Source organism: Camelus bactrianus, chromosome 1 (assembly GCF_048773025.1).
Source record: "Camelus bactrianus isolate YW-2024 breed Bactrian camel chromosome 1, ASM4877302v1, whole genome shotgun sequence".
Lineage (NCBI taxonomy): Eukaryota > Metazoa > Chordata > Mammalia > Artiodactyla > Camelidae > Camelus > Camelus bactrianus.
In genome coordinates, this window is record NC_133539.1 from 7187872 (window position 1) to 7201437 (window position 13566).

At 42.9% G+C, this 13566-nt stretch overlaps 1 protein-coding gene across 2 annotated transcripts in view; it reads right to left on the minus strand.

Annotated features, from left to right (window-relative positions):
* Positions 1-12375: 12375 nt before the first annotated feature.
* Positions 12376-13566, minus strand: part of TTC3 (tetratricopeptide repeat domain 3) — a 110080-nt gene continuing 108889 nt past the window's right edge. Inside the window, exon 47 of one of the 2 annotated variants that reach the window (XM_045517787.2) lies at positions 12376-12839. The gene's annotated coding sequence lies outside the window, so the exon portion shown is untranslated. The other variant, XM_045517789.2, reaches the window with a different exon arrangement.

Genomic DNA, 13566 nt, shown 5'->3' on the forward strand with positions numbered 1-13566 from the left:
GCCTCTGCAGCACATAGGAAATAAATCAAATCTTTTCTCATCTATAAAATATGGACCGTCACTCCCACCTCGTAGGAGTCAAACAGCTGGCCCAGGGCCCCGCCCCCAAAAAGTGCTGGGTGAATGGTGGCCATTATCTCTCCCTCAAAATGTGCAGTGAGGAGTTAAGGACAAACAGAACAACTGAATCAACAAATACTCATTGCTCACTCACCGTGGGGTGGGGATGGGCCGGTGTTAAGCAGAGGGCTTCTCACTTTAGGGTAAGACCGACTAAAAAATAGAGTTAAAGGGTCTGAGAAATTCTGAATTTGTATTTGTAATATCCTAAAAATATGTTTTCATGTTGTTCTGTTAGTTACTACATCTGTATTAAGGAGTCGTGTTCTTTTATTTTTATTGCCGCTGAGAAAAATGTAATTCTTTTATTTTTATTGCCACTGAGAAAAATGTAAAAGCCTAAAATACATCTTCCTCTGTAAGCTGCCTAACTGGGGACTGAGTGATTTCATTACGAAACACTCCGGGGCTTCAAAGGAACAATTAACGGCTCCACCCAACTTTAAAAGGGAAATTCTCAGAGGAGGAAACTCTTAAGATGCTGGTGGAGGTAATCAGATTAAGACCAGGAAATAGATTCCAAAGTGAGAGGGTGAAAAGAGGGCCTGCTATTTTAAGGTAAATATTTGGTTTGGTAAGAAAAAAATGGTATTTAAAAAGTCACTTTACATGGGAGGAGATATTTTCTGGGAAAGGCTTTACCTTGGAAAATAATCAGAAGGCATCACCAAGTTTTCTACAGAGAACTTTTGGTGTGGTATTCATATTTTAAAAAGTGAATAAAGCAAATTATCTGCCCCTTTTCTCCGTCCCAACAATCGAGACCAGTTCTGATTTCTTTTCTGCTTCCAGAAAGGGAGGGACTTAACTAAATCAGGGCACATCCTCTGCTCCATGGCCTCCAGGGCCTTTCCCCTGCCTCCAGCACAGCATCCCTATATTCCTGTATATTTTAATTTATAACCAATATTTACATGATTTGCAATAGTTTTATATTAGTTGAATGTATTTAAATATCTCCTATAGTAACCTGATAAGAAATGAATACATGGTAGGAGCCACTTACACACATAATTTTCAAACATTAATGTTCTACTATAACATACAGAAGACATAAAAGTAATGTGTTATAAAATAATATGTATTTCAGTAAGTAGACGCATAGGCACAGATAAACTGGAAGACATCAAGACAGAACATTGTCTGTCCCCATAGGTAGGATCACCGTGAATGTGGCAGTGACAGGTACAGCTGAGTCAGCTGTTTTGTGCTGGGACTCAGACACCATGATGGGAGGCTGTTGGATGATATCATTTTCCAAAATGGTGAATAATTCTTGGTAAAGTTCATGAAAAAAAGAAAGTACAGTCAAACCTCAAGCCTCTGTTTGCATAGTAACACATTTCTGGAAAATTCAAGTATATTAAATTTCAAAAGACACAGGATATTTCTATACAGCAAATGAAGTTAGGACCTCAACCTGAACTGTCCAGTTCAGTAACCATAAGCCACAAGCCACATGTGGCTCCTGAGCATTTGAAATCTAGCTACTCTGGATGCTGTAGACTAGATTTAGAATTTTTTTTAAAGGATGTAATATATCTCAATAATAACATATTGTTTATGTTGGTTGAAATATTTTGGATATACTGGGTTAAATAAAATATACTGCCAAAATTAATTTTACTTGTTTTTTTTTTTTTTACTTTTTTAATTCCACTATAAGGAAACTTAAAATGTGATGTGTGATTTGCATTAATGGACAGCAGCACTAATGTGTACACTGAGCTTGGTGGGACTTTGGAGAGTCTTACTGGGCAACAGGCCAGTCTTCACTCTGTGGGATTACCCAGCTCACTGCACAATATCCCACATCTCTGGTCCTCCCCACTTGACTCCCAATCATTGTATCAACCATAAATATCCTCACTTATCTCCAAAATACCTACTCTGGGGCTGGCAGCAGGGCACCACCCTGCCCTACAGAATGAAGCTCCCAGGGCCTGCCCATCTCCCAGCCTCCTCCCACCTCTCAGCTGCACACTCCATGTGTCAGTGGCCCTGAACTCCATGGATGCCCCTCACCCCCCAAGTTTGCCCCTGGATCCCTCTTTGGCAATGTTTCAAATTCCCCTCTGGTAGCACAGACTCAAGTCACTTAGTATGTTCACCAAGATGGTTCATAAATTGGGCCATAAAACAAATCTCAATGCATTTAAAAGCTGGGGAGAGTATATCTCAGTAGTTAGAGTACATGCTTAGCATGCAGGAGGTGCTGGGTTCAATCCCTAGTACCTCCATTAAAATAACTAACTAAATAAATAAACCTAATTACCTCTCCCCCCAAAAATTTAAAAAAAAAATACATTTAAAGTGATTCAAATCATACAATGTTCTCACATCACAATTAAATTATATTAGATCATAGTAGTTCAATATAATTAAATTATATCACCATAAGATATGTAGATAAACTTCAAATACTGGAAATTAAATACACCTCTAAATAATCCATGGATCAAAGAAAATATCATAAGGGAATTTAGAAAATATTTTGCACTGAATGAAAAGGAAAAGAACACATCAAAATTTCTAAGATGCATCTAGAGCATGCCTTAGAGGGAAATTTATCATTTAAGTGCATATAGTAGAAATGACAGTAAGTTTAAAACCAATGATCTAAGAAGCCAGAAAAGAACAGCAATAAACAACAGAAAAATTAACAAAGCCAAAATTTAGTCCCTCGAAAAGATCAGTAAAATTGATAAGCCAGCAAAACTAATGAAGGAAAAAAAAATAATAACCACTAGTAGGAAAGAAGAAATACCTAACAGTCCTCTAGATATAAAAAGGATAATAAGGAAATATTTAAATAGCTTTATCTCAAAAAATTTGACAATTTAGATGAACTGGAAAAATTCCTTGAAAGACAAAAATTACCATAACTGACTCAAAAATGGAAAATGGGAATGTTCCTATATATTTTAAATATATTCACTATAAAAAAAAAAAACTTCCAAAGAGGATAATCCAAATTAGCAAACATTTAACAAAGAAATAATACCAACATTACTCAAACTCTTTAAGAAAAAAGAAACACTTTGCAATTTGTTTTATGAGGTCAACAAAACCCTAACACCACATCCTGACAAAGACATTCCAACAAAGAAATTTACAGACTCATATCCTTCATGAACACAGATACAAAAATCTTCAATAGAATATTATCAAATATATTCTAGCAACATATAAATGTATACATCCTGAACAAATAGGGCTTATTGGAGGTTCAAAATTGAAAATCAATGTGATTTATTGCATTAGCAAAATAAAAGAGGAAAAAAACCATATGATCACTAAAAAACAGGCAAAATTCAACATCTATTAATGATTAAAAAAAAAGAAAAGAAAAAAACTCTTAACAAACTAGGAATATGAAGGAAATTTCCTTAACTGGATAAAGAGCATCCAGTGGACAACCTATAGGTAACATCATATTTAATGATGAAAGACTCAGTTCTTTTCCCCTAAAACTGGGAACAAGGTGAGGAGGTTCTAGCCAGTGCATTAAGTCATGAAAAAGATAAAAGCCATAAAATTGGAAGGGAAAAAGTAAAACTGTCTCTACTTCCAGACATCAATGTCTACATAGAAGATTCTAAGGAATAAAAGATACTACTAGAAACAACCCAGCATACCACCTAAAAGGATTAGAGAAAGAAGAACAAACAAAACCTGAAGTCAACAGAAAGAAAGAAATAATAAAGATCAGGGGTGAAATAAATAAAATAGAGATTAAAAAAACAGGAAAAAACTCAATAAACCCAAGAGCTGTTTTTTTGAAAGAGTAAAAAAAAAAATCAAGAAACCTCCAGTTAGGCTCACCAAGAAGAAAAGAGAAAGGACCCAAATAAACAAATAAGGTATGAAAAGAGGAGAAATTACAACTGATACCACAGAAATACAAAAAAAATAAGCAAATATTATGAACAATTATATGCAAACAAATTGGACAACCTAGAAGAAAGGGACATGTTTCTAGAAACATATAGCCCATCAAAACTGAATCAAGAAGAAATAGATAATATGAATAGACTAATTACAAGAAGTAAAATAGAATCTGTAATTTAAAAAACTCTCTGCCAACAAAAGTTCAGGACTGGACGACTTCACTGGGGAATTCTATGAAACATACAAAGAACTTACATGGATCCTTCTCAAACTCTTCCAAAAGACTGATGAGGAGGGAACACTCCCAAATTCATTCTATGAAGCCCCATTACCCTGATACCAAAACCAGACAAAGACACTACAAACAAAGAAAATTACAGGCCAATATATTTGGTGAATATAGATGCAAAAATTCACAAGAAAATGTTAGCAAACTGAATCCAACAACACACTAAAAACATCATACACTGATCAAGTCAGATTCCTCCCAGGGTCACAAGGTTGGTTCAACAAATGCAAATCAATCAATGCAATACATCACATCAATAAAGAAAGGACAAAAACCACATGATCATCTCAATAGATGCAGAAAAATCATTTGATAAACTCAACATCCATTCATGATAAAAACTCTTACCAAAGTGGTTGTAAGAGAGAACATATCTCAACATAATAAAAGTCATTTATGACAAACCCACAGCCAACATAATACTCAATGGTGAAAACTTGAAAGCCTTTCTGCTAAAATCTGGAACAAGACAAGGATGCCCACTCTTACCACTTCTATTCAACATAGTATTGGCAGTCCTAGCCATAGCAATCAGATAAGAAAAAGAAATAAAAGGGATCCAAATTGGAAAGAAGGTAAATTGTCACTATATGCAGATAACATGATACAATATATAGAAAACCCTCAAGACTCAACACAAAAACTATAAGAGCTGATAAACAAATCCAGCAAGGTAGCAGGTAACAACATCAACATACAGAAATCTGTTGCATATCTTTACACTAACAATTAAATATCAGCAAAGGAATGTTAAAAAAAATTCCTTTTGAAATCACATTAAAAAAATACTTAGGAATAAACTTGACCAAGGAGAAGAAAGACATTGAGAACCATAAAACACTGATAAAGGATATTAAAGATAATTTAAAGATAGCCCATGCTCTTGGATTGGAAGAATTAATGTTGTTAAAATGGCCATACTACACGAAGCAATCCACAGATTTAATGTAACCCCTATCAAATTAACCAGGACATTTTTCACAGAACTAGAACAAATAATCCTAAAATTTATATGAAACCACAAAAGACCCAGAATTGCCAACGCAATACTGAAGAAAAAAGAATGAAGCTGGAGGCGTAACCCTAATTAAACTGATAAGCTTTTGCACAACAAAAGAAACCATAAAGAAAACAAAAAGACAATATATGTACTGGGAGAAAACATTTGCAAACAATGTGACTGACAAGAGCTTAACTTCCAGAATATACAAAGAGCTCACACAACTCAGTAACAAAAAAACAAGCAACCCAATCAAAAAATGGGCAGCAGACTAAAACAGACATTTTCCAATGAAGACATACAGATGACCAATAGGCACGTGAAAAGATGCTCAATATTGCTGATTATTTGAGAAAAGCAAATCAAAAACTACAAAGAGGTATCACTTCACACCAGTCAGAATGGCCATCATCAAAAAGTCTACAAACACTAAATGCTGGTGAGGGTGTTGAGAAAAGGGAACCCTCCTACACTGTTGGTGGGGATGAGAAGTTGTGCAGCCACTATAGAAAACACTATGGAGGTTCCTTAAAAATAGAGTTGCATATGATCCAGCAACCCCATTCCTGAGCATATATCCAGAGAAAACTGTAATTTGAAAATATACGTGCACCCCAATGTTCATAGCAGCACTGTTTACAATTGCCAAGATATGGAAGCAACCTAACTGTCCATTGACACATGAATGGGTGAAGAAGATGTGGTGTATATATACAATGGAATACTTCTCAGGTATGAAAAAGAATGAAATATTGCCATTTGCAGCAACATGGATGGACCTAGAGATTATCATACTAAGTGAAGTAAGTTAGAGAAAGTTAAATACCACATAATATCAGTTATATGTGGAATCTAAAAAAATGGCACAAATGAAGTTATTTATAAAACAGAAACAGATTCATAGACATAGAAAACAAACTTATGGTTACCAAAGGAGAAAGACTTGGGGGGTGGGATAAATTGGGAGTTTGGGATTAGCAGGTATAAATTCTTACATAAAAGTAGATAAACAACAAGGTCCTACTGTAGAGCACAGGGAACTATAGTCAATTGCTTGTAATAGCCTACAATGAAAAAGAATGTTATGATAATAACATAAAATGAAAATATATATGAAAATATAACTGAATCACTAAAAAATACTACTGGAATTAAAATATTTATCAAGGTTGCAGGATACAAGGTCGGTATACAAAAATTATATTTCTCTGTGCCAGCAATACACTAGTTTTTTTAGATAATGAAGTTTTAAAATAGCATTTCCCGTAGCATCAAAATACATAGAATACTTAGGATACATTTAATGAAAGATATGAAAGACCAGACTGAAAACGAAACATTGATGAGAGAAATTAAAAATGATCCAAATTAATGGAGAGATATATCCTATTTAGGAATTGGAAGAATCAACATTGTTCAGGTATTTATTCTTCCAAAATTGATCCACAGATTCAATGCAATCTGAAAACCCCCAGCAGGCTTTATGTAGAGAGTGACGATCTACTTCTAAATTGTATTTGGAAATGCAAAAAACCTAGAAGAGCCGAAGTTATTCTGAAAAAGGAAAAATGCTGATGCTGGACTGTATTCATTTGCAAGGGCTGCCACAGCAAAATGTCACATGCTGGCTGACTTACACAAGAATTCATTCTCTCACAGTTCTGGGAGCTGGAAGTCCCAGGTCCCAGATCAAGGTGTCTGTAGGTTTGGGTTCTCCTGAGGTCTCCCCGTCTCGTTGGCTTGCAAACAGCTGCCTTCTCACTGTGCCCTCATGGGATCTCTGGTGTCGCTTCCTTTTCTTATGAGGACACCACCTTATTGGATTAGGGTTCTGCCCTTATGGTCTCATTTAACCTTAATTACCTATTTAAAGGCTCTACTTTGAAGTATAATCACATGGGGGTTAAGGCCTCGGAATGTGGGGTGACACAAATCAGGCTATAATGTGCATCTCACCCCTAAAGAAGAAGATTTACTTGGTCTGGGGATCCTGGTCATAGGATGCTTCCAGGGACTCTCGTTGAGTAGAACATGGTTAAGAACTACTGAGGTTTCCACCTGTGGATGAGCTGAGTCCACAGGCTCTCCTGGGCCCTGCAAACTCCGACTGAGTGATGGCTTCAACCGGACACCCTGAAGGATACTCTGAAACAAGTCTGGGACAGGAAAGGGTTCTGTTTCAGACACTTTCCCCACCTTGCACGGTCCTGGGATCAGCTGTGTAATATACTAATGGCTCCGAGCGATGCTCACTAAATGAAGCCATTAGCCAGGCATTAAATTCACATCTGCTCCTCTCCAAGATTCTGACTCTTTCCACTAGACCCTGGTGATATTCAGGCTGTGAGGAAACAAGGCGGGAAAAGGGGAGGGAGCAGTTCTGTATTATTTAGCCCCAAAGTCTAGATGTTAGCGGGGTTTCCTCATGTTACGTTCCTGTGTTTGGACGCTGCCGTCCCGGGGATTGCACCAGCCGAGCGATGGTGAGCCAGCACCATGTCAGAGGGTTTGACAGCCAGAACCTTGGAGCCTACAGCCAATCTAACACATACGTGAGATTTAAAAATAACCCAGTCAATTTCTCCTCTCATGGCTTCCTTAGGATTGTAGAGACTATTTTTAGAATTGGTGTGGTGACAACTGGCAGGAGGCACAGGAGTTTCCAGCTTTTGCATTTATCACCTTTATCGGGGCTCAGGCTCTGCGGGCTGTGGTCCTGCCCCCAGTATATTTCACATCACAGGGCAGTGGTTCCCAGGCCCTCCCTCCTGCCCCTCCCCGATCCTGTCCCGCAGCCTGTGGCTCCTGAGCCTGGCTCTGCCCCCTCAGACCCGCAAACTCATGGTGGCTCCCGTTCTGACAGCCTAAGGAGGAAGGGCAAGGCTTGCTGAGAATGCACGAGAAAGTCGGGCAGGGCAAGCCACCGAGCCCCAGGGCCAGCCCGCCGGGCCCCAGCCTTGCCCCTCCCGGCTCACGGTGGACATGGGATTGCCATATTAGGGGCTCTGTGGGCTCCCCGTTCGCGGGGCCTGGCCCCCAGGCTGGCAGAGCCTCAGGGCTCCGGTTCAGAGCAGCAGACAAGCTGCAGATTCCATTCTGCACAGTCATTTTCCTCTCCTCTCCTCCCTGCCCTATGGGGCCCTTTCCTGCAAACGGAGGCCCCCGCCAGCTGCCCTGTCAAGGAGCCCAAGGCTCGAATATCCTGGCCCCGCCTCTGGGGCGGCCCAGCCAGGCGGCCCTGACATGCAGGAGCGTCCGGGGACAGGAAAAGCCAGCCCCTTTCAGAGTGTGGCATGGGAGGAAGGGCATTAGGATATAAGAGGGTTTGATATCAGAACTTAAATCTAAAATCTTTTGACCATTCGAGAAAAAAAATCACAGAAATATATAGGAAACTAGTCTCTTGTCTTTGAAGTGAGAACAGAAACTCACTTCATTTATTCATTGTGTTTCTGCGATCACTTCTCACTATCTTCTAAGCAGAAGCCCCTGTCAGGGCTGCGGGGAAGACCGAGGTGCCTGAGGTGTGGGCAGAACTTCTGGGACCTCTGAGTCACACAAGATTAAGTTGAATCCTTTTATTTTTGCCCTGCCCTGTCAAAACCCAAATTTCCTCCAATAATAAATAAACTAGCCAGTTCCACGGGGTTTCTGTTCCTATATCAGCCTTTGCTCCAGGTTTCAGCTGCTTTGTTCCACACCTCACTGACTCATGACTCTCCTCCTCAATCTGTTCCTCCCACAAAACCATGACTCACACAGATTTGTACCTGCAACAGGTTTCATTAAGAAGCAGGAGGGCTGAGGAGGCATCTGTAGTACGGAAATGCAGACAACTTCAAATGGTGTGTAGGACATCCTGTTATTTAAATGCTCTCCAGGATTTTCAGGTCTGGTCAGAACCGAAGAACAGTTCAGGGACTTACTCCCTTCCAATAAAATATAAAATGGACAAATATGAAGCAACTGCTTTCGGACTTTGGGCAAAAACCATTATAGGACTATGATGGTCCCCAAGGAAAGTGAAACATGATGTGCGTGGACATTCACCGTGGCTTTCTGCTTGGGGACACTTTCCATCCGGTGGCACAGGGAAGGGACCCGACAGCGGCCTGGCTCTCATGGGGCACAGGTAAAAGAGGTGGGAGGTCAGGGCTGCCGAGGAGGCTGGAATCCGCAGGGCAGGCTACAAACGAGGGCACAGACTGCACAGAGGGGCCCCAGGAATTGACACGGAAGTTCCCTGGAGCCTGAGCCAAACACGAAGCTGTGTGTGTGGGACAGGCCTCCATGGGGCCTGGCAAAGAAGTGCTCCCGGGGGGGCTGTGAGATGGAGATTGGAAATCATACACGATGCTGGAGGCCCCTGGAGTCCCGCCCAGCTGGAGCGGAGAGACCTTGCCTAAAGTCCTGGTCGTTAGTTGTGACCTGAGAAAGGACAGCCCTCATTAGTGGGGCTCCTCCAGCACCAGGGCAAGGGTGCTCTAAACCTCCCCCGACTAAGATTACTAACAAGGCTGGGAAGTTAAGAGCGCTCAGCAAATTAACCGCCTTTCAGAATAAAACTGCACATTCTTTAAGGGAAGACAACCAAATACAGACTGTCGGCAATGGAGCAGCCACAGTATCCAGTATATAATCCAAGGGAGCGAGGGTTTAGTGGGTACAGTTTCAGATTGAGAGGATGGAAAAACTGGCTGTGAGTCTGTCTATTGAGCAGCTACTATGGGCAAGCACACTCACTTAATCCTCGCGGTAAGAACGTGGAAATTGAAGCTCCAAGAGGTTAAATAAGTTGCCAAAGCCACACCACTGAGATGCAGGCAGTGTGGCGGGATGAGAGGGGAGCTTCGGGTGTCTGCCCGCGGTGGGAGCACTGGGAGGGCGCTGGGTGCTGCAGGCCAGGGGCTGGGTGGGGCAGGTCCAGGTGCGGGACATGAAGTGAGAATGACACTGATGACCTCGGGTGGAGGGTGGCAGTGAGTGATGGGGCTCTGGCCCAAGATATGTGGGCCCACCAGTGTCCCCATAGCCCTGGAGGGCAGACCCAGTGAAGCTGGGTCTCTGGGGCCTGACTGGGCCCAGAATTCCAAGTGACTAGAGGGAGGTGGGAGTGGGGCCGGGTGTGGAGGGTGGAAGCAAAGGCTGTTAGGAGGCTGATGGAATACTGCTGATTGTATCAGAAATGCCCCCTGCTCGGCCTGTGGCCAGTCCCCTGTGACCTGAGCCCATGTGTAGAACTAACATTTAACAAGGGGTCACCCTCATGCCGTGAACTGCCTCCACATCGGCTGGTCTCAGGCCCAAGCCCCAACCCCTCATCTGGGTGTCCTGTCCCTGCAGGACAGTCCCACCTCTGCACAGTCCCCCAGAGCAATGGGTGACCTTGGCCTCCTGCTCTCCTTAAACACCAGCAGGGCCCTCCTTGGCAGGCTCTGTTCCTGCTGTCCGTCTGCCGGGACCCCCACCCTCCTCCCCTTCCTCCACAGCTCCGCTTCATCTCCTCCAGGGCTGCACTCAAATTTACCCCGGCCTCTGCCTGAAAACGTGACTCCTCTCCCATACACACTGCCTCATCCCCATCCAGCCACATCTTTCTCCAGGTTATCAGACATACCAGGTATCTACTTCCACAGCTGATGCTGGGCTCCCCACTGGAACGTCGAGGACCTAAGGACAGGCCCCTCCTCTCTTCCGTCCCCTGTTCTAACTCCGGCATCAAGAACATTGCCCGCACTTGCTAGACAGGACAGAGAGGTTTGACGCGTGAATGGATGGACAGCCCATCAAAATGTCAGGGCCACACGGCTCACTCCCAGGGAGTACCGCCAGGATGCGCGGGGGCTCCCTGGGAGAAGGGAAGGGGTGACGAGGCCCCTGACCCCAGGAGAGGTCCACAGTGGGGACGAGGAGGAGACAGGCTCAGCAGTCTCATACAGGCCCAGGAAACAGGGTTCAGCGGCCACGTCTCTCACAGGGAAGGGTTGTAGCAAGTGTTATGCCTCAGCTTCCAAACGTCTGGCCAATTTAGAGGATGTGTGGTAGTTTTGAAACTGGAAGCAAAAGCACTGTGGCCCCCAGTGAGGCCCCAGTAAAAGCCGGAGTCCCACTGGCGCTGGGGCCGCACCAGTGTCTGGAAGCACAATGCCGGCCTGTTCAGTTGCTTGCTTTCTCCGGGGGCTGCTGGCTGGCCCACTGGCATGGCCTGGCACTTCAGGACACAGAGCTTGGAGCTGGTGGCAGGGAGATCTAAATTAAGACCTTTCTACCACACCAAATAAACAGAAGCTGAAATAGAGGGCTGAAGGAATTGGGCAAAATGCCTTTACACATAATTTTTGAAAAATGGAGGGAAAAGAGTTGGAAAACAGAATGGTATTCATTCGAATCCCACGGTATTTGCTGAAAACAATGACACCTCTGTTTGACACAAAAGCACATGTTAGAAAGAGCAAGCCTGTCTCTTTGAAGTGTCCTGCCCCAGATGCCTGGGTAATAAATACCAACTGCTCTGTGGAGAAGGCTCTCCTGCCAAGGCCAAGGGCTGGCCCAGTTTCAAGCCCCGGCCTCCCTCCAGGAGGTAAGATGAGTCAGCTGCTTCTGGCTTGGAGTCGCCCTCATGGGTGTTTCTTGTTTGGCAGCCCTGAAGCACACCTGCTTTGGACTTACCTGCACGTTCCCGAGGCAGGGCCTCAGCAGAGACAAGGGCGCCTTTCTTGGTTCTCCGCAGAGGAAGACCTCAGCGGGGCGGGCGTGATGGGTGAGCAGAGTTGCAGTGGGCTCCGGGCCTGCTCCTCCTACAGACAAGACTCCTGCCCTCACAGATTCTGAGCAGGAGAGGGGGTGGGGGGTTGGGCTTATATGTAGCGTTTGCTGATTTCTGTGGTATAAATACTCCCACCACAGCCAGTTTCAAGCCACGTATGTGACACCTATGTAATTTTATGTGACACCATTGAACAGAACTGGGAAGAGATACAGAGAATCCCATTACACAGTATTTCCACCATACAGACACTATGCATCTGACCTGCAGAAGTATGGATGATAATAAACTGTAGTAATTGGGAAGTAATTGCCTTTTTTAAAAAATACAATTTATTTGTAAGCTTATATAATTCAATTTTTAATAGTAGTTGTGTTTAACAGCCAGCTCGAAAAAGTCCTGAAATTGAAACAACTGGCTCTTGTTACTGTGGCCAGTTTGATGCAGACTCCCACAACCCAGACCTCACCCGTGCCAAGGAGAATGGCCACACCGATTCTTGCAAAGGGCCGGGTCCTCCTTGCTAGCAGCAGGCAACGCCAGAATGACTGGCACTGCTTTCCTAGCAAAGTGTGGTCTTTGCCTTTTCCTCTGGATTCAGCAGCAATCGCAAGTCTGGCGTCAGGCTCACGTCTGTGTTCACTGCCCTACAGAGTGACTTCTCAACGAGCTGCTGGCTGGTTAAGGTCCTGCAGGAGCTCACAACCCAAGGAGGTTCTGTGGTGGGGTGTTCAGGTCAGCTCCCGGCCTCCGGGGGGAACGCAGAGTGACAGCTGTGAGGGCCGTGTGCACACACATGTGAACAGACATGGACCCGCCGCCCCACGAGCTTTGCCAGGGACCACATAACCACTATGCTTCAGGGGCCCAGGTTTACTACCTTTTTCTTGCTTTTCACTTTTGAGATTTAGTTTTATTGAAAATAATAACTACAGGAAAGTGCACACATTTTAAATGTATAGCTCCATGAATTTTTCAAATGATTCAGGTAAGCACTACTCAGATAAAGATTACAATTAATCTACGACAAAGAAGGCAAGAGTACACACTGGAGAAAAGGCAGTCTCTTCTGCAAGTGGTGCTGGGAGAACTGGATGGCTGCATGGAAATGAATGAAATCAGAACAATCTCTAACACCATATAGAAAAATAAACTTAAAATAGATTAAATACCTAAATGTAAGACCGAATACTATAAAACTCCTGGAAGAAAACAGAAGCAGAACACTCTCTGACATAAATTGCAGCAATGTATTTTTTTGGATCCATCTCTTAAAGCAAAGGAAATATAAGCAAAAATAAATAAGTAGTTAAGTGGGGCCTAATTAAACCTAAAAACTTTTGCACAGCAAAGGAAACCGCTGACAAAACGAAAAGACAACCTACTGAATGGGAGAAAACATTTGCAAATGATAGGACAGAAAAAGGGATTAACATCCAACATATATAAACAGCTCATACAGCTCAACATCAAAAAAAAAATCACCTGATTAAAAAACAG